The sequence below is a fragment of the Dermacentor variabilis genome, chromosome 7, assembly GCF_050947875.1.
Source record: "Dermacentor variabilis isolate Ectoservices chromosome 7, ASM5094787v1, whole genome shotgun sequence".
NCBI classification, from domain to species: Eukaryota; Metazoa; Arthropoda; class Arachnida; order Ixodida; family Ixodidae; genus Dermacentor; species Dermacentor variabilis.
The window spans coordinates 53,205,309-53,227,523 of record NC_134574.1 but is presented as its reverse complement, the minus strand read 5'-3'; the positions used below and the strand labels follow the sequence as shown (position 1 = coordinate 53,227,523).

Sequence of the window (22,215 nt, the reverse complement as noted above, 5' to 3'; positions counted from 1 at the left end):
AGTTGAGTTCAAGTTCAGTTTTAGTTCAAGATAACTGGGATTTGTTCAAAAACAAGCTAATAACACTGGTTAGTCAGCACGTGAAGTTAATTAAAATAACAAATGATAAACGCAGCTCGTTGTTCACTAAGTCACCTTAACAAACTGAGACATAAAAAGAAACGATTGTACGCGGCCGCAAAACGCGCGTCCACTCCAATATCTTGGAAAAAATACACCGACTTCTTGAAAAGCTACTGCTCTAGAGTACGCGCTACCCGAGATAGGTACTTTGCGCACGATTTGCAATCCCTGCTCACAACTAACACAAAAAAATTTTGGGAATCAGTGTGTCCGGAGCGACAGGACGGCAACATCATTTTTCATGATAACGACCACATTCCCATTCCAGAGCATGACTGTCCAAACGCGTTCAATTCATTCTTTTCATCAGTATACACCATAGAGGACGACTCAAACGTGCCTGAGGTAGCTGATTTTGACTACCCTTTTTTACAGCCCATCGACATTACTGTCGACGGCATCGCATCCATTATAAATAATCTGAAAGTGTCCACATCAGCAGGCGTTGACGACATAAACTCAAGGATACTAAAAAACACGATATCAGTCTCCAGTAAAATATTATCTCATATATTCCGACAATCGCTATCGACAGGAATGCTTCCCCGAGACTGGAAAATCGCGAAGGTTTTCCCATATTTAAATCTGGCGATAGAAATTCACCACTGAACTACAGACCCATTACACTTACTTCCATCTGCTGTAAGATGCTAGAGCATATAATCACCTCCCATATTTACAATCATTTAGAGAATAATAACTTTTTCTTCACAAATTAACATGGAATTAGGAAGGGTTTATCGTGCGACACGCAACTATCTTAGTTCTCGACTTAAATACATCTTAATCTGGACAAAAACCTGCAAACTGACTGCATGTTTTTAGATTTTTCAAAAGCCTTTGATCGACTAATTTCTAAACTGTCTTCGATGTCCTTAGATTCACTAACGCTACCTTGGATTCGGAACTTTCTTACGAATCGGCAGCAGTTCACCGTGGTTAATAATTTTTCCTGCCCGCTCTCTTACGTGTCCTCTGGTGTGCCACAGGGCAGTGTCCTCGGTCCACTACTTTTCCTGATATATATTAACAGCTTACCGAATAACATTTCTTCTCATGTACGGATCTTTGCTGACGATTGTATAGTTTACCGAGAAATTGCTAGTACTGATGACCACGTAAAAATTCTAAAGGATCTTGACCTTATTAGCAGTTGGTGTAGCACCTGGCTAATGTCGCTTAATCCAGATAAATGTAAAGTAATGTCTTTCACTCGCAAACATTTCCTTTCCGACTTCTCATACTATATTAAAAACAATCCTGTGTCTGTAGTTACTTCTTTCAAATACCTAGGCGTAACCCTGACAACAAACCTTTCCTGGACTACACATGTCAACAACATCTGCGGAAATGCCTCCCGATCCTTGGGATATTTACGCCGGAACCTCTGTAAGACGCCGACAAATGTCCGCAAATTAGCCTATCTTACGTTTCTTCGCCCTAAACTTGAATTTGCTTCTTCAATATGGTCCCCTCATCGCTTATTAAACCACTATGCTAGAATCAGTTCAGAATAGAGCCTATCGATCCATTTCACAAAATTACAACAGGAACGAAAGTATAACGCAAACTAAGAACAATCTATCAATTCTTTCATCGAACACTCTTCGTGATGTAGCATTTATATTGCTGTTTCACAAGTACACTCTAAAAATTTTCACACCCTTATGGGTGTAATAGGGGTGTTTCGATTTTTTCACCCTTGTAAACACCCATGAAACGCCCTTTTTCTCAAAAAAGGGTGTTCCACAAGAAAACACCCTTGAAACACCCCAGTCCTTCTAATTTAACCCTAATTTTATGGGTGTAAATTAACAAGGCTATAGTGTGATAAATGAATGTTGGCAGGTTACGCATTTATATTGGCCATACATGAGACGCATGCTACCTGGCTGCCCCCGGGCCGCATACTTTAGACAGCGCCAATTACCAGCTGCATTTCCTTTTAAATATGAATACTGTTCTAATCTTATTAGATATACAAGTAGTAGGACTTGCTGCAGTTCTCAGGTATGTAATAAAAAAAACTACACACAGCCATCAGAAAGCCTTAGTTTCAGCAGGTCTCTGCGAGCTGTGCAAGAGCCAGTTAAAAAGAAAAACCACATATCCCCCTTACATACGTTATCACCTCTGGATCACTACCGACTGCACCTTTCCGATAAAAAAATGCAGAGACAGTGAATGCTGCGAGAACCAACACGCACCTACTCCCTAGCCGAGCAACGCTGTCTGGGTCGCTCCCTCTCTCCCCTCTTCAACCCCCTGGGAAAATGAGAGCGCTACGCCTCTGTCTCAGTTGAAGAAATGACTACGATGGCATTGTCATTTATGCCATTCATGTCATGGCATATATGTCATGGACACATGCAATGCATATTCTGATATATATCTAGTTAAAGAAACAACCACGACATTGTCAATCATGTGATAGCATGTATGTTGTGTCACAACATTCGTTTGGCATTCCGTGCATATTCTACATACCCAGTTAATGAATGACCATAAAGGCCTCATGTCACTTATGCCATTCATGTCATGACATACATGACATGTCATTCTCTTTGTCATGCATTGCACAATGATATACACCCAGTTAATGAAACCACCACAGTGGTATTGCAGTGTAGGAGGCTGATAGATGGGCAGATTCAAAGTGCCTGAGGTTCACAAAGAATGATTTTATTAAAATGTTAAGCTTGTGTCCCTCACACACACTGATGCCACAAGGCGAGGGTTGCCGAGGTCTTGGACAACACACCTCCAATGCACACAACCAAGGAGCAATGGGCGACCAAGCTGTCCAGCTTGAACCCCAAGAATCAGCTATAGCACTGACGGACAGAGCTCTGAAGGCAGCCGAGGCCCACTAGCTCATGGAATAAGATAGCAGCCCTCCTCTGGCAAAGACTTTGTTTGCTCACAACCAGTAAATTTATATTATGATCATCAAGCCTGTACAATATGCATGTGCTCATACAAATACACTCTGCATAGCTCTGACATGCCCCATTCCATCACAATAGCTGGTGGGATGGACATGTGGGCTCAAGATAGTCTAATAAATAACACGGCAGTGAGACACTTGTACGTACAAACAACACAGGCTACATACCAGTAGGTGAGACAAGGTAAACTCGATGCACAAGAAAATACATTGTTATTAGAGTTCCCAGCTTCTGTATTAATGAATTTGTCATTCATGTCGAGAACGGCTTTGTAAGTGAGAAAATTACAAATATATAGTAAAAGTCAGAATGTCACCACTGTAAGGACGCGGCATCATTACAGTGGTGACACTTTGAAATGTATGCACTTAGAACTTCGAAAATGTATCATTGTAATGGCAACAATTAGAAGACATGCAAACAAGAATGCGGAATAACCATGACATTAATATGCATTTTTTTAATATCATCATATAACTCTGCAAATAAAGTAGTGAGCACGAGAACAGAAACAAACAGCAACAAAACTCGCAGCATTACAAAACACAGTTAACCATAGCTTAGCCTTCAATGACGCAGAAGAATAATCACTAAGCTACTGGCATGCTACTCCTGCTAGTTTTTACTAATGATATAAAGTTGAAAAATTTAAGTGTACACTGACCAAGCTTGGTGCACCAAAGCTCGGCTAGAACAATCCTGAACGAGCACCTACAATTGTTCGACCTCTGTGCTCTCTCAAGTATACAGGTTCTATATCAGACTCTGGAAATGACCACAGAATCTGGTGGTCATCTGTAGTCTGTACAACGTATACATGAAAATGCTCATCAAAGCAAATGGTACGAAATACCGTTCCCACAACTACAAGAATCTTGCTTACAAAAAGTATCTCGCATATTTGCAAAAACTGCGGATGGGAATCATCATGGACACTGCTGACAATGGCACACCCTACTCTGTCTGTCCTACCATTTGTTGTAACAGAGTTTGCAGAAAATATACACGGAGCGTTCAAGTTGTGTTGAATGATGCACTCTTTGGCAGTGTCAGATAGGTGCTCATGCAGCACCTGGCAACAACCAGCACTGACCGACATGCCCCTGTCCTCCCCATTAATAATGGAAAAACACTGAAAGAACTGATGTCGCATGGCCAGAGCCTGACAAAGGGTCTTGAAGTTGTGGATTTTACGAGCAATATCCTTGAAATACTGGTGTTTAGCCTCAAAGCGCATCGCCCAAAGTAAAATTAAAGGGCCAAACTTTTGCATTATTGAGGGATAGTGTATGAGGTAGTGCATCTTGCATGGAAAAGACACAGAAGGAAACAACCTGCTGAAGTCTAGCAAAAAAAGCTGAATTTTTCTTTGCAAGTAAGCTATATATGAGACTGGAAGCTTCCGGCACATGATCATATCCGTGATATCACGAAGAAGCAAGTAAAGTTGCCAGACTTCATCTTCTGATGGTACGCACTCTCCTACGAACAGGGCAAGATGGCGGAACAGACAAAAACACTGCGTAGCTGACCCTTTGAATGGCGCCTTTGCTTGGAGAAATATGTTAGAAATAGCTTCTGGCTTATTTCGAACATCACTTGGATCATACTTCCATCTGGAAATGCAACTGTTCAGGAACTGAAGAGAAAAAAATCCTTTTGAAATTAAATAACGAATTATGTGCCTGAGTGAAAATGGTAGCACACCTTCATGCATATCATGCATAATATCTGGTGGAAAGTGCTGAGTTGGGTCAAAACCTTGACACTGAAGAGCACAGGGGCTCCGTACTCCATACAGTGATGTGGTGGGCAATCCAGCACTTAGCATTGACAAATGATGACGATGTCCTTCTGGCGAACGTAAAACATAGTCAGTCTCTAGATGCTTGTAATTAATCTCGGTTCGCAGTGCCATGCAATATCTGCAAATTCTGCCATGAGAAAAATTGCATTTAAACCCTCCCTTTCTATGGGTAGAGAGATTGTCACCAGTGAACACAAATACTGACCCTTTCAGCACTTTCCCATTCACAACTATGCCTTCATTTCCTAATCTGCTCACATCTTCAAGCAAAGGTGCAAGTATCTTAGGTAACCCATACGTGCTCACATGTTTGTCTCTTACTAGAAGTGCCAAGTTAATTCCTGTCAACTGTGAGTGGAGCTTCGCACACAAATTCAGCACCGAGAAATAAACTGCAGTCAATTTGTGTGTGCCTCGTTTGCTACCGATAGGATTGCATACCTCGAACTCATCGCTGTAAAGTTGCAAACAAATCTAGCTGGTGTCACCAGCAAAGTATGTGTGGTCAGAAAATGCGCTTCCATCAAACACTGAGCACATGTAATTTTCCAATTTAACTGGGTGATCAAAGTTCCCTGATAATGTCACATTCTCAAGGACACATTTGAGCACATCACACAGAGGTACATATTCCATTGTTTCAGTTTTCCCATTGCTGGCTACCCCAAGAATATCTGTTTGTGGTTTAGTAAATGGAAAATGTATTTTCCAGTACGAAGACCAACCTGCAGTTGTCAGCAGATAGCTCATACTATCTGTATGTAGGACCTCTTTCACGATTCTGGCCACCTCTACACTAGATTGGAGTCGGTCGTCTTCCAAAAGAGCTTTTACAAAGAATATTACATCATTAGCTATTTCATGCAATGTCGATTCTGGAAGTCGTCGCCCCTCCTTCCACTTCAAAAACAATGTTGCAAGCTGCTTCACATAGTCTGAATCACCGGATATGGACAGCTCACTGCATTATGTTTCTCCAAGTGCTCCTAAGACGTCAAGAGTATCTGAACCAGTTTCAGCAGCACTTCCAGCGGTGTCTGCAGTGTTTGAAGGCGCATTCACGCTGGGAACTGGCCTCTTCAATATGTCACTGTGTCTTCTGTACACATGCTTCTTGTATGAAGTAAACAGTCTGAAGTTTTGCATGCATCCAGCCAAGCCACAGACCCAGTTGCTTTCATGTCCATGAGCTACGTGAAGGTGACGGAAGAGTGACTTCAATGAAACTGCAGAGCAGCTGCATCTTGGGCATCGAAAATAGCGAATTCCAGGCATCTCATATGAGCCTGCTTGCCTTGGTTGACGAAATATTGCGAGTGGTCACAGGATCCTGCAGGAAAAAAAGGATGAAATATAAAAGCACGACAAATTGCACAGGGAGATAACTGAGGAGTGGAGATATTACATCTTTTATCATTGCAAAATTTATACTTTACTTGGTTTATAGCGACCCTGAAACACTGTTCAAACTAAGCATGCAATGACCCACTATTAAAGCATCCACACTTCACAAATCTCCTGCCTCAAACATTTTCTAAATCCTTCATGCATGAGGGGAGTTAGACACATTTATCACATTGATGAGCGGCTTTCTCCGTTTTTGTAGCATCTTGATGGCTAGGCTCATTGTGGCACTACATGGCAGCTGCAGCATCTACACTATGCAAACATGCAGAACACAACTGCTATCTCAGAGCCCATGTGCAGTAGATGCAGCTACGTGCAGCTGTTATGTGCAGACCGGCAGTGCAAAGATGAAGAGCTTTTTTAGACTTCTTGAGAGTGCAGGCATATATAATTTCAGAAAATGGAACAGTGCGAATAGACGAGACACGAGCAAAAGGCAGTAAATGGGATGAGCACTAACTCTCAACCAAGTTTAATCACTGAAATCTGGGTTACACATATACACATGCATAATCAAATAAAAAAATTAAAAACAAACACATGTCTAGGTAAGCAACTGTTACTGCAGTGAGCAGCCAAGATATGCCAGCTCCTTTGGAGATAGTGCAAATAAAGGCGGGCTGATTCAGTCAGCACCTTTGCAATCAATATTGCCAGCTTCAACTACTAAGCTCATGTATAGGTCCTTAAGCTAGTACATAATAACTGCTTCATTGAACAAAAGTGAGCATTTGTAATGACAGCAATGTGTGGACACTTGTGCATATGGTCATTTTTGTTTAGTGACATGTTATGCTCCTTTAACCTCACGTTGATGCAGTGTGAGACACGTGTTTGTTATTGTCCCATTTTCTGCCTTTATACCAGCTCAGTATACCAACTCACCCAACTTTACATCCTATTACAACATATAGTTTTAATTTATTTAACTTAAAACTTGCAATAACAGTAGTGCTGAGAATGTTCTCGCAATCATGAAACCAGCCAGTAACTGCTTGTGGCTCCAGAAGAGGGTTGTAGCGCCGAAAACGACAACACAGAAGCAAGACGGGACAGGCGCAACTTCCAACTGTTTATTCACCGCGTATGTGAATGAATATAAGGACAAATCAAGATAGGTAGCGAGAACCACACATGCGCGCGAGGGTTTCTACAAAGAAAGCGGATAAAAGATAGGTGAGGCACGCACGTATCTCACGCCCGTGTATCTAAAAAAGCAGTTTCATTCTTATAAATGGAGATAGATGGGGCGCTAACACAATTGCTACTGTTTCTTTTAATATAGAAGGCCTCCAACAGGTCACGGGCTCTCTGGTCCTTACTTCTGTTTAAAACCTTTGCTTCTTTCAGCCTTGCCACACACTTAATCTTCCTTTCTTCTCTGAAGGCTTTACAATGATGCGGCAGATGAGAACCAGTGCCATTTTGTAAATCCCGATTATGTTCCGCTAATCGGTCGTTAATACAGCGGCCAGTTTGTCCGATGTGCTTCTTTCCTCATGTGAGGGGTATTTGATATACGACTCCCACGGCACATTTAACAAGCGGAGCTGCATGTCTCTTTTTACATTTAGTTTTTTTTTACCTTGTTGGGATCCGTTTTAGTGCACAAGCCAGCCAGTTTCTTTGGGGCGGAAAAAACCACAGGAACGTTATATTTTGTCGCCACATGCTTCTAATTGTGCGCTACCTTATTGGGTGTACGGGATGACAACCGGTCTACTTTTGCTTTTGGAGACCTCATCTTGGTCGCCTTTTTTTTCTGTCCTGTCCCGTCTCGCTGCTATGTGTTGTCTTTTTCGGCGCTACAACCCTCTTCTGGAAACATGCACCAACTAGCCCCCCAACAAGTATTACTCAACTGCTTGTGGGCTTGCGACAACTGCATAAAGGCATTGTGCCGTGAGCATGCAGTTTTTTTTTACTGTTTTGACAGAGTACTGTAACCTAGTGCATGCAGTGAAATAATATTGGCTCATATGCTCACAGGAGCCTCCTTTGCAGATCGGTAGAGTTTCTTATTAGGTTCATACGTGTTTAAGGGCCCCATTAAAAATGGCAAAATATTTATTTTCATAATTTAAGGCCAATTTCCTCTAGTACTCATATACAATTCAGAAATAAAACTATTGGAACATCTTTACTTTCCACAGGGTTTTCTATGCTAGCAAAATCAAAAGAAATATCTTGAGTCCACTCACAGTTCCAATCTGCTATCCACAGCTGGCCACCCACAAATGAAGCTTCCGAGGTGCTGTGCGAGTTCTTAGGCCTCCATGATGCAAGATATGAGCAATCCTAGAATGAGGGGAGAGAATTAAGTAAACATAACATATTTTTGTATTTCCCATAAATAAAAGTCTGTGAGTAATGGCAGCAATCATGATTAGTGCCAGCATAATGTTTTTTTTAAAGTAAATTGAACACAGTGTGTGCACCCACTTGACTGGGCAGGGGCTGGAGGGAGGGGAAGGATCAGGGCAGGCAGCATCCATGGTACAAAAAAAATTAGAGCTGGGGGGCAGTGGCACATGCCCAGTGTGCAACACCTTGGCTAGGCCGCTGACGACACGTCAATCTCAATATGAGCGTTGTAAAAACCAATGTAGGTTGGGAACTGAGCCACATGGGTCACTACAACAAGGTATGGCTAGTCACCTCTGCTGTTTTTCATGCTGAAAGTTATATGGATATTGACTGTTACTAATCCACAAGCTGTGCACTTGAAATGTGGTTACCCATAGATAACGCACACGCTAAAGACAATTAGCTAAGCTGTACGAGCTAATTCTGTGAACTATGGCACAGAGAAAAATCCAAGGAAAATAAGAGCAGCAAAATTTTAACTAAATTTATTTAATAAGGCAACAGCCGATATACCGTGTGTTACACATAATTAGTACTAAAATTCTGCCCACCTAAACTGCTCTTGCCGCGTAGCTGGACAGAACCAAGGCCATGCTTTCCGTTGCTTGAAGCAAATCTGACTATTCCTTGTATTCTGCCTAATTACATCATTAGTTATTCATAATTAAGCAACTGCTCTTTCAGAGCAATGTGTCAATGAGAAAACTGTAGACCAACCTGAAAATTTTCCGACCAAGCTTCCTGTTGCTCAGTACGTGCTAGAATCTTAACCCTTTCAGAATCAATGACGTAAATACACGGCGCCGCGAACATGTTCAAAATGGTCAATGCCGTATATTTACGGCGCCGTCTGTACGTTTAAAACGCGTGCCAATTGCCTAACTTTTTCTTTTCTGTCATATGCGGCCACTATGTGGGAATGCGGGGGATTTTTTTCGTGCGCCTCCCTCTCTCGGTTTTCGTTGCATGGTTTGTTTTAGAGCTAGTTTGCTCCCGCGCGTTTGTATACTACCGCTCGCGCATTGACGCGCCAGCGGGCGGGCGGCGGTTTGGATTTTGTTCTGCGGGCGGTTTCGGCTTCTCGCGATTGCAAAACTGATGGCTATCTCGTCACTAATCGCTCAAAGGCGCACCGCTTGTTTCTCGCTCGTTAGCACTTACACGGGTGCGCATAGGAAGGATGCCGCCGTGAATGCTTTCCGTTGCTTTTTTTTTTTTTGCGACTCGCGAAAACTAATTGTCCACACTTGGCGATAAGATGAAGATTAGCGGAAGTTTGCCACACGTTTTGCTTTTCTGACGGGCACACAACCACAAAGTTTTCTTGAGTGAATGCACCTACGCAGTTCTATTACGCTATGGATGTACATATTAGTGTAAGAGCAGAAACATTTGAGAATTGCGAAATATTCTCGTGTGCGCATTTTCAAAGCCTTGTGTGTATGCACAACAATGCATCATATTTTTAATTCTTATAAGTTTATTTCTTTTTTTATTGTTGTTATTCATGAATGAAGAGTACATATATACTAACGCAAAATATTTCTTTCTCACTTTAACGTCACCCTAGAAAGATTACGGTAATTTTTTTTCAGATAAGTCCATACGAACAAATGGAATCTGCAATAAAAAGAAAATCGACCCTGGGCGGTCGCATATGGCAAAAAAGATCGACCCTCAGAGGGCAAAGCTTACTTGGAAAAACTTACATAGCATGTACCGTGTTTCATGATTATTAGTCGGCCTCAACCGAGCAACATTTGCCCTGTAATTTGTTTTTCTTTTTTTTATGCGTAAGCATTGTATGGCTACTTCACTGGGAAAATCGTGCGTCCCGGGACCGTCCGTAACGTAACGCAGTGCGCACCGATCCCAGAAATAGTGCGACACCGGGCCCACCAGCGGTGGAGGTGAAAGCAGGCGTTTAAACCTACGCAAACCCGGGCAAGGATGCTAAAACTAAGCTAAACGGGAGGTAGCAAGCAATATATGGGACGCCCCAGGAAAGAGAACCGCTCACTAAGTACAGCAAGGGCCTAAGGGGACGCCGGAACAAGATGCATTAATACCTAGGCGAGGAAGGTATACGGATGTCACACGGCGCACGTTTGATCGCGATCAAGCCCGATCCGGATGGAATTTCTCGGTCGTGATTGGCTCCTTTGCATAAAATGCGCGAGAGAACCAATCGCAGTCGAGAATTCCGATCCGTATCGGTGCCGATCGCGATCGGAAGTGTACGTTTGACACCGGTATTACAGGGATAGCAAGTAGTTAATATGGAACGCCCACGAAAGCCCCGATCAGTGAGGAGAAAAGGCCGGATGACGCAAGCGAACGACGAGCACGCCAATTGTTAAGATACGCTACGCCTTAGGTTTCTTTATCGAGCGGTTGTGCCTATGCTTACGCACTCTTGGTTAATGCCCCCTACCGGACTGTCTGCATACAATTTTTTAAATGTGTACTTTAGATAAGGTTCATAAAGTTGTGTTTGAAGACTTACCGATCTGACGGCCGTCCGCACAAATTGCACCGCTGTTCTTGTTGCTGCATCAGGCCACAAGCATCCACAAGTCTAGAGGAGTTCAGGCAGGCAGAAGGTACAGAAGACGCAAGACGTAACCAGCCGTTACGTTGAATCGCATCTTCACCTGCTATCTAGCGATAGTAGCGCCATCGGTAGTGTGAAGAGGAGGCGCGAATGCAGGCACAAAGGCTCGACCGTCTCGGCGTCGTCGAAGAAAATAGCTGAAAGGTAGCGCCGGTGGCGCGCACATACAGACTGCGATGCGCGCGTCGAGAGGAGGCTTGATTGCACGCACAAAGGCTAACGGTCGCGAGCGTCTCAGCGTGTGTTAAGTGTCCGGCTTTTTGCTATGGTTTTGGCGGCGTGGCACAGTTTGTTTCTCACATAGGCCAGTCGTAAAACCATCCTATTCGCTTGACATTCTATAGCGCCTGCGTGTCTGCGTCTCCCGTGTACACTAACGTACCGCTACTCTGTGCGGTTGCCGCGCTGACTTGGTCGACAATGTGCTAAGAATGTCCATGCTCACCGCTGGGATCCCCATGGGAACAAAAGTTAAGAGGAAGCTTTAGCTCGGACCCGACTCCAACGCGGCCTATTCAAATAAACGTAAAACGCAAGAACGTTTTTTCTTGATAAAACCCCTGGACCGACCTTAATGAAATTTGTTGAATTTGACAGAGGAAGTTAAATTCTAGTGACGGTTGGAAGAGGAATTTCGATTTAGGGCCTGAATTTTCCGAAAACGATTTTCAAGAATTCGAGAGTTCGAAAAAGAAAAGACGCACGAAGTTTATAAATTAATAGCTCTGCATCAAAAACAGATATCGCGTTTCTGTAAACGGCATCCAGTTTCTGTAAACGGCATTCATTATATCATTCAAAGAGGACAAAATCAGTATGCTAATGTATATCGTACGTGGCTTTGTTACGTTGTGTACAAGGGTTCTGCAAAAGCTGCATTTCCATACTACTGAACTTTCTTTAAATTGCTGTGTAACATATAATTTTTTCCGCTTTAGACGTACTATCAGATGCAATTCACAGAATTGTGATAACAATTTTCATTGCTGAGTTACGGAGTTGTAAATTTGATAGTGTTGTTTTCTGAAAATTTTCAATTTTTGCCAATTTTAATAAAAAATTGACAATCTAAATAAAAACCTCGAAACCAACAGTCGCTAAAATTTAAGTTTTTCTTTTAAAGGCAACAAACCTCGTCAACTTTGGTGCAGCGGTTGCCGAGAAAAACGAATTCTCCTTTTACATGTATTTAGATAGGAGCACCCTAGCGAAAGCTTCCTCTTAACCTCAAAAGTCAAGCTTTTGGCGACTAATTGGGCCAGAAGCAAAAGCCACGTATACGCGATGTTTAAAACATTGCATATATGTGGCATTAAGATATCTCTTTCGTTCTGTAATTTTATGCGAATTTTATTAGCAAAACTATGACCTTTGAGAGTAGCTTGTTACATTAGGGGACGCCGTCCCTGCGGTGTAGATTTGGACACCATATTTGAATTACAGTATTTAAAACATTCTAAAAGTTATGACAGATGTTCACAAAAGGAAAACGGAGGCCTGAAATGATCAACAGTGGTCGAACAAGGAATGTCATTTGAGTTGCTGAGCCGTTCTCTACGCAGAAATGCAAAAATGGCGATTGTACCCTCTATATGCAACCTATCTCTAGGTGTCTCTCCTTCAAAACTGAAAAGTATTGAAGGACCCTGTCATTACGTATGGTGCCGCAACAGCCTCCTTCGATACGTTGATTCTACGTCGGCGCTGACATTGAGGCATCTTAGCATAACCCAATGGATTCGCACCTATATTTCGTGTTCTTAACATACTTTCCTTTTGCTATCAGTTATACACAGCCCAGGGATAATCGAAGGACTCCGGTATAACTTTTAGGTGCTAAAAAAATCAATTCTTCAGCTTGTGTAGCTTCGCATGGTGAGGCCAAGTCCACTTTGACATGTCCATATACGTCCCAGCTAAAGAAGTGCTGTGGTTTCGCATGCCAAAACCACGATCTGGCACGTCGAAGTAATAGACTTCGGAATAACTTCGAGCACCAGGTGTTCTTTAATGTGCGCCTGAATCGATGTACATGAGCGCGTTTGTATAGCCACATAAAAATGCAACCGCCGCAGCCCAGCCCGTGATTTCGAACTCAGCAGCGCAACGCTGCAGCCATTGGGCTATGTACCACGGAGGTCTCGTATCTTCAAGTGGTGGCGTAGCCAAAACATTTTTTTTCTCTCTTTCTCTTTAAGGGAAAGGGTACGCAATTAACCGATGGCGTGGAGAGGAGAAAGGGCAGAAGTTTCCAGGGGACACGAGCTCGTTGTCAATGTACAAATGCGAGCTCACTACATCTTGCGGAACAAGAAAAATCATTGAACACGTCCTGTGTATTTATCCCCGGTACTGCGTCTAGCGCGAACCACTCCGAACAGCATTAAACCGGCTGGACTCTCAACCATTTTCAAAAATGAAGACCCTCGGACCGCGGTCGTGCGCGTCGATGGAGTAGAAAGCGACGCGAAACTGAAGTCGAAAGTACACCGCGACCGTTTACAGGCTCGGTGTGCACGGGCCTTCGAATTTGCGCGACACTGCGCGTTCTCTCTCTCTCTCTTTTCATCCCCATATCACCATTCCCAAGTGCAGGGTAGCAACCAGGGCGTTCGCCTGGGTAACCTCCCTGCCTTCAGTTCCTTCTCTCTTAACTTGCAACAACATGATTAATTTCGGAAGCCAGCGGTATCGCGAGAGTAGCGTCTGGCGCTTGCACCACATGGTTTCAATACTGTAGTTTCGCTTTATACGATATTTTGAAGCATATTCGTGGCATCAGCGGATGGAACAATAACGAGTATTACGCTTAAAATTTCATCCTGGCCCAGTTGGTATCCACATGACATTCTACCACTAAAGAAAGATGAGGACAGCGAGAGAAAACGCGAACACTGGTTTTTCTTGGAGTATTACTCGTTGTCTACTTATTTGCACAAAAACACAACGATGTAATACCAAGTGACACAGTAAAAAGGCGGACAGACAAGTGGTTTTACCATTGCGTTTGAAGAAAAGAAATAGATAAAAAAATTAAAGGGCCCCAACACACGCCATCACAGCCGGCATAACGTCGAAGCGAACAGTTGACAGCTTGATGCGGGCGAAGACTTACGGAGTCGCCATCTGTCAGAAGCGCCTCCCTTGCGTAGTACAAGGGATCACGCAGCGTTCCTCATGGGTTTGGCTTAGGGCGCTCAATAAGAACACTACGTGGCAGCCCTCCTCGACATTTCTGTACGTAGTCTCAAAACGAGGGAAGTTTTTTACTGTCGAAATAATAATCCTGGGCAAACTGAGCGCACAGAATCGTATACAGACGCTATCTCTTTACCGAATACGTACAGTGAACGCCACGGCGCGCGGTCGCCGCGATGGAGTCTCCCGAACCGGCTTCTTGCGTGAAAGTTAGGCAAACGCTGAGAACGAACTATGTGACATATGTTCTTATAGGGGGCTGTCTGTATAACCAAATGGAGCATAAGAAAATGAAGTCTCAATGCAGCGATCGCACGGATTCGCAGCGACCGACTGCGCGTCTGCATGCAGGTCCGTGCACAATGCCTCGCTTTCGCTGCGAGTGCGTTTTCGCATCGTGCCGTGAGCTTTAGGCCGCAGAATATGAGCATTTGACAGTACACAAGCAACCATCGTTTGCGGTGACAGTGATGTGCCGTCACGACGATACAATCTTTTTTTTTCTCTAAATTCTTCGACGTTTCAATATTATTTCTCAAGTTGCGCCACACTGTATGTTCATCGGTATTCTCAGCGTGCGACTTCCCGCTGCTTCTTTTTCGTAATCCAGTGTGTTAGTTGATAACGCAAACATGACCATATGCCATGCCTTTCTTCAATGTGCCTCCTACCGCTGCCTTTCCATTCCAATGAACTTGCCAGTATCTAGAATCAACAAGTTCATAGTCCAAATGAAGCGTCATGACATTAGCCGGGCAGGGGGCGCGGGCTATAGCGTCTCAGTGCGCGTTTTCTGCTTCCTGGCGTTTGTGCTTGCTGCTTATCCGAGTTGTAGCCGATGGCTGTTTACCGGTTCTAAGTTTCGCGAGCCAAGCTTCACGCAGCTTCTTGTCGTGCGGCTGCGTGCGAATATGCCTACACCCGGCTCCATTGGATACGTCCGGAACTGCGGCACCGAGCAGCAGACTACCATGATGCACGCCTCCAAAGGCAGCCACTACCTATTATAGTGATTTCCAATGGGGGGAAAAAAGGTGGGAAAGCCTCACCACTTAATCAGAACCGCCGCGCAGGTGGGACATTAAAACTTCCGTTTTCAGCTCGCTTCGGCGCTTCCGAAGCAGCCGACGCGGTCGCTGTGTCCACGTGATCCCTCATGCCACGTCACGCCGGCGGTGGCGCTAGCTTTCCCAGTGGTGTAAAACCCCTTGAACTTCGTAAAGTAGTGCCACGGTTTGAAGAATGCCGCCTCCTCCTCCGGCGCTCTGGCCGAAGCCGACGCCGCGTCGCTATTGGCCTAATGGCATCACGTGGCCCCTTGCGCCGGCTTCGTTTGTTTACAGTCGCGCTTCAGTGCCATCTTTGCTCGAGAAGCGACGCTTGTTGGCGGCATTCCTTCCATTCCTATTCTGTGTTGTTTTGATCTTGTGAACGCCTTGAAGGATGTTTTGTGGCAAGTGCGACGTCGCTTCACGTCATTTTCTGTTACCATGACCTGCTGCGCGTTTGGATGCCAATATAGTTTTAGCAAAGGCAAGAATATGTTCGCGATACCGTCCGGTAAGTGCAACGCGTTAAGAAGAAAGACATGGCTTCACCGAATCGGGAGGCAGAACTTCCGACCAACTTCCTCCGCGCGACTATGTGATGTAAGTTGTGGCTCTCTCAGAGTATTGTATGTGCCAGGCTTGCGTATTGTGCTGCAGGCAATAACGTAGTAGATATTGCACAGTTCACTGTGCATGTTGTCATTTGTACGCACGCTTTAACATGATTTTTACGCAACGTCCGCTTTGCTTATATGCGCACTACGTGGTCGTGTTAGTCATATTTGGTGCGCTTAATCGTTTTGAACGCCAACCGGCGTGAGTTCGCGGGCACGCGAGGTTACGTGCGATAACGTGATTACGAAATTTTTAAGATTCAGCACAGTCCTTTTGATAAAATTTCAGTCTCGACCATGAAAGCGCCTCAGGAGAGCAACTCTCTGCCTTTTGTGGTTACTTATTAGCCATCTTTAGATAGACTAGCTTTGTTTGCCATATTTGTTCGTGTTCCTCGTTGGCGGTCGCCCGGTGGATTTGCGATACAGAGGCACCGATGAAAAGCGTGCGTGCTCTCCCGAAACCGTGGTACGCGGTGCGTTCGTCGTCGAGCGACCGCATCATAGGTAATTGAGACGTATGTGCTAATTCGCGTCAGCTTTAAAGTGTGCGAAGCTTAAGATGCGGCGGTGGAGCACTCGCAAAGAAAACGTGTGGTCGCCCGCCCGTTCCCTGGCTGGTTTAGGCGTCGTTCGTGCTTAGTCGTTTGCTCGTTCGTTCGGACGCTCGTTTAGTCGTATGATCGCTCGTTTAGTTCGCGCGCTCATATAGTCGTTCGCTTGCTCGTCTATGCCACTATTAGTTTCTACAGTCATTATGCCTAATTGAGACGCGCTTGCTGTAGGACTCTTAGGCTGGTGCGTTTATTTACGCAATGAGACAATAAATGGTGCACACGGACTTGTGACTGCAAAGGCAAATCTGTAATGCATCTATGTGAAAATAAACTGTTAACTTGCAACTCGAATGCCGTTTCATATCATTTTAACCTATGGATAAAACATAATTTCACTTGCCGCAATTTCGTCCGCGTCATGGCGGGGGGATTCTTTGCGCGATCATGACTTCACTAATAAAGTCATGTCTCGCAAATGTTACTTCGAAGGGAGTGCAACCGTCCTGAATGCATGCACCTCAGTGCAACTCGGTTCGCGACAAGTACGCCACTTAGTAAACGGATGAACCAACGCACGATGAAGTGTTATTCATGATAAGTCATTAACCTGAAAAAATTACTGAAGGCCACAGTGGTCTTGTTTGAGATTGAGTCAAGCATTGTTATCGCGCTCCCGCTTCGCGCACGAATGCTAAAAACTCATTTTATTTTCTTGTGTACGCACAGTCCCGACTCGGTGATCGGCCGCGGTATTTCTGTCGGCGTTGAGACACGAGAAACATAATACCACCAGCGCCCACCTCTGAGGTTTTGCGCGCGCTTAGATTGGCAAGCACGCACGTTGGCGGCACTGTAGCTTGCAATACACTTTCCAACCTCCAGAGCAGTGCTCTCCGTCAGCCTTTTGTACGTCATAGCTCATACGCGCCGCGAATTCACATGGTAAGGGCGGCGCGGATTCTTTAGGCTGAGGGCTTGCTGGAAGCCAAGAGGTTGTCCTTCGATGGTAAACGTGTTATTTACAACCATTCGCAACAACATCTTGCGACACGCCCTTGACAAATGTTGCGCACCTAATTGTAGGGCACGCGATACATTCGCAGTCGTCAACGCACAGCGTTAACACTCCTTCAGATACTTTTTAAGAAATAGTTATCAAAAAATGAAACAAAAGCTGCCGTTACCGAATTTGTACAAGCATCCGACTAGAAATTCTATGCTGTACACGAAGTTACGCGGATCTGGAAAGCCAACGTGAACGCCTAAAGAGCACTGCCTTGCTATGCGTGCATTCACTCTGCGAAAGGTCGTCTGCTGCGCTCGAGCATCGTAGGCGGCGCCATGGTCGAGGAGGGAGCGTGAAAGAGAGGAGAAGCGAGGAGGAGTGAAGGCGGAGGAGGAGAGTGGCACTACTTTACGAAGTTTCAGGGGCTTTACAGTGGTGGAGCTCGCCCCCATACCGCCCGTGTTCCCGCCCTTCCCTACTTCGTCTCCGCTAACCGTCGTTATCTATTGGCGACTTTTTTGTTGTGCGAGTCCGCGCACGCAACTCAGCGCGCACGGCGTTGCATTGCGGCCTGCGTCATCTTCAGCGTAAGACATGTTGCATGTGAAATGTTTGGTGGAGGTGCCTCACATCCAAGTGAAGCGACCGTACACGTTGAGCGACGGCTCTTACGAGGACCTCAGAAGAGCTATCGCGGTGTGCCCCGTCCTCGGCAGCGTTGTCGCGTTGTCAACATGGAAATTTCAGGTACGTGTAAATTATTTTCTCCCTTCTATTGATCTTCCGAGTGCAACATGCAATATTTCATGTGAAAGATGCAGTGCCTGTCATCATGATGTGGGATGTGGATTTCCAGCGGCAAACGAGAACTATATATACGGCGCTTAGCACTCACTACCGCTGCTAAATGAGCGTGGAGGTTGTTTTAAGTTGCCGTAATATATTACTGCCAGCTTAACCGGCAGCTCATGAAAAGCTAGCCCATTGACTTTTACAGTGATTGGCGAGTAAATCGAAGCTGTGATAGTTCCGAAATCAGACAGTCGTTTCGCGCTCTATGTTTGGTCGTGTTCGTGCGTTGTGAAGGCTAGAAAAACTGAGTAGCTTGATGGTGGTTAGTTCCAACTTCAGGTGGTGTAACCTTGTGCCTGGATATATTTGTTATCCGTGCCGCGAGTGCCACCTTCATGCTTTGTTGCATAAGAGCGGTAGCTGCTACGTGCTGACTGGACGAGAACACAATGAAAGCATTTTTCTCACTCTCATGGTTGTACAGCGGGACGCAACAAGATTTCTAGCTTTTTATTTAGAGATTAAAGAGAAGTATTCAGTGTGGGCTAGTATAAAACTCAAATTCTGTCTTAACATAGCTTGCTAGCCGTGGAGAGAAGTGAATCCAAACATCCTTATTTGAATTGTTCGCCCAAACCGCGCCGCCGCTGACAGATGCGTCGCCGTACATTTAACAGATGTTTCGCTACGTGAGCCGTTCTAGGCGCATTTTTTTTCGGTTTAGTATCCTCTTAACCTTTTGAACGACGATTTTTTTTTTTGCCATATGCGACCACCCAGGATCGATATTTTTATTGCAGATTCCAATTCTTCTGAGGGACCTATTCGAAAAAGATTTACCTTAATTTTTCTAGGGTGACCGTAAAGTGAGAAAAAAATATTTTGCTTTAATTAATATGTACTGTTTATTCATTAATAACAGCAATAAGAAAGAAATAAACTTATTAGAATTTAGAACTTGATGTATTGTTATACACGTAAGGCTTTGAAAATGCGCACACGAGAATATTTTGCAAGTGTCAAATGTTCCTGCCCTTTTACAATATTTACGTCCATAGCGTAATCGAACTGCGTAGGTGAGCGCACTCAAGAAAACTGTGGTTGTGTGCCCGTCAGAAAGCAAAACATGAGACAAACTTCCGCTGATCTTCATCTTATCGCCAACCAGAGGCAATTAGCTTTTGCGAGCCTCACAAAAAAAAAACGAAAGAAACGCATGCGCGGCGGCATCCTTCCTATGCACACCCCTGTGAGCACTAAGCGAGCGAGAAACGGGCGGTCTTCCTTTGAGCGATTAGTAACGAGACAGCCATCAGTTTTGCGAGCGCAAGAAGCCGATAACGCCCGCGCTCGCGCCGTTGCGCGAGCGGTAGTATATAGACGCGCCGGGGCAAACTAGCTCTAAAAGAAACCCTGAGACGAAAACCGAGACAGTGAGGCGCGAGAAAAAATTTCCATGTATTCCCATAGTGGCAGAACATGCCAGAAAAGAAAAAGTGAGGAAATTGGCGCGTGTTTTAAACGTACAGACGGTGCCGTAAATATACGTCATTGATCCTCAAAGAGTTAATTTATGCCTACACTCGTTCATCCTATCTCTAAACTATTACTAACCCCAAGTACCGGACGATATGTCACATGAAGCAAAAGCTGGAAATTCCAAGTGGCGTGTCTGCAAGTTCATGTCGTCTTTAGGTTTTTTTGCATACTAAGCCACCTCCCACAGTGACGCTGATTTATTTGCATTCGAGCGGTACTTGATCAATCTAATGTGACAACTATAATCGCTCTTTAATGTTCTCCCTTTATTGTGTAGTATGCTTGGCTGCCAGAAAACGCTAGAATTGTTTTCGATATCCAAGTGATGGAATATTTCACTGATGGCCTTATGTGACAAACACACAAAATAAGATAGATGAAAGTGATAGCAAAATTATGCAATGTTTCTTTTATAGATTTTGGACACGACCTTTGATGAGTATGTTGATCTTGGGCCTGGTGACACCATACCTGACATGGCCAAAATAAAAGTGCAGCCTGCCATGTCGGCTCACCCAAATGAACAGTCAACATCACAGGCTCAGCAGGTAGTGGAAAATTTCACTTTGGAACAGAATACTGACAATTACCTTTTATTTCTTTTGAACTAAATGACATATTTACAAAAACAATCCTTTCTCTTTGGGCAGCCTAATCAATATTTTTTGCTTGTTATAGGGATCTGCAGAGAGCAGTGCTCTTGCACAAGACTTACCTTCAGCCATCAATTTTCTTGAAGTGTAAGGGGTTTTTACTGAAGTATTCATTTTCTGTGTAGTACAGTAGCCCTCAATTTCTGCTACTTGATTTGACATTCACTGCATATTGCAGAACGCCATCTTTGTGCCAGTTGTCATAACAATTGCAAGCATAGACAATAAGAGGGTACTGACACATCAACTGTGTATCTCGCTTTTTGATCTATCAGACAGTGATTGACCTCATAACTACTGTGTTGTAGTTGAAGTCCTTGCATGTGCAAAAAATCGGCGAGCATTTTTTTTCATTGGTTGGCATACTCACTCACTCACCCACTGACTCATGCTTTCCCTACATTAATTTCAGAGGCATGCAGTAAAGCTTTAGTGAGTGAGAAGGCTATGAGTAGACATAGATATTAATGGGAGTGAGTGCCGGTGAGTTTGTGTTGACATATTAGTTAGAACTGGAGTGAGTGCCTGTTAAGTGAATATAAACAAAAGTCAGCGACAGTGTTTTTGCGTGGAGTTCAGTGACTATCAGCGAGTGCGACTGGAAGTGATTATGTATGTGAGTGAGTGCCATTGAGTGGGTACAGATATGATTATCGCCGTGAGTGGGTGCCTGTAAGTAAATGGAAGTGACTGTGAGCACGAGTGCATGCTGGTGAGTGTGAGTGGGTGTAAGTAGGAATGTGAGTGAGTTCACAGCATGCGAAAATAACCGTTAGCAGCTATGAGTGAGTATTGGCTTATGCTGCCAACATAAGCCTTATTTAAGGTGACCATTTCCAAATGCATGCAAAATGCAGCATTGCTTCTTGCCATAAAATATGTTTGCAAAGCATCCCTGCATGTCATTAAAATATGTGGTGATCAAGAACTGCTAATATGATCAGCCTGGTCCTGGGTAGTTGCATACCACATGACTGCCTTGATGAGAGCTGGATGCATGGGGCATAAGCCATTATTCCCTCATTCACTCGACACTTTCCACCCTGGGTGAGCTTGGTCCTGGTTAGCTGGTATTTACACTGGCTAACTTCCCTCTCTTTCCCTCTTTTTTCCCTCCTTAGTCCCCTGTTTGTACCATCACAAGGCGCAGCGCTCTTCCTTTTTCTCACCTTCTCTCCCATATTCCATTGTCTAAAGCTTATGGCAAGACCATCACAATGCAGCTTTAACTACTGTTTTGACCCTTGCATCAGTGATACAACATGACCCAATCTCCATATTTTTGTAAGTTGTGAAGAAACCGGGCACCAAGAAACCTGTTGGCTCTGTTTCAATTCAGGTTAAAGCATGTTATAGTATGTGATTTGTCATGTCTGAGAAAATGAGATGCACTTCAGCTGTCATCTGCTAACAAAGCAAAAAAGAGTGAGACAGATTTTTTGTCAGTTTTCTTTTAAACCGTGACTAAGGCTATTCTTAGGGGCAAACATTCTACGAAGTTCTGGTGAAACACTGGCATTTAACTTATTTTCCCAGTCTTC

The 22,215-nt window shown here is 44.2% G+C and overlaps 1 pseudogene; it reads right to left on the bottom strand.

Moving 5' to 3' along the window:
• Positions 1–2,794: 2,794 nt before the first annotated feature.
• Positions 2,795–11,302, bottom strand: LOC142587436 (uncharacterized; annotated as a pseudogene).
• Between the last annotated feature and the right edge of the window lie 10,913 nt (positions 11,303–22,215).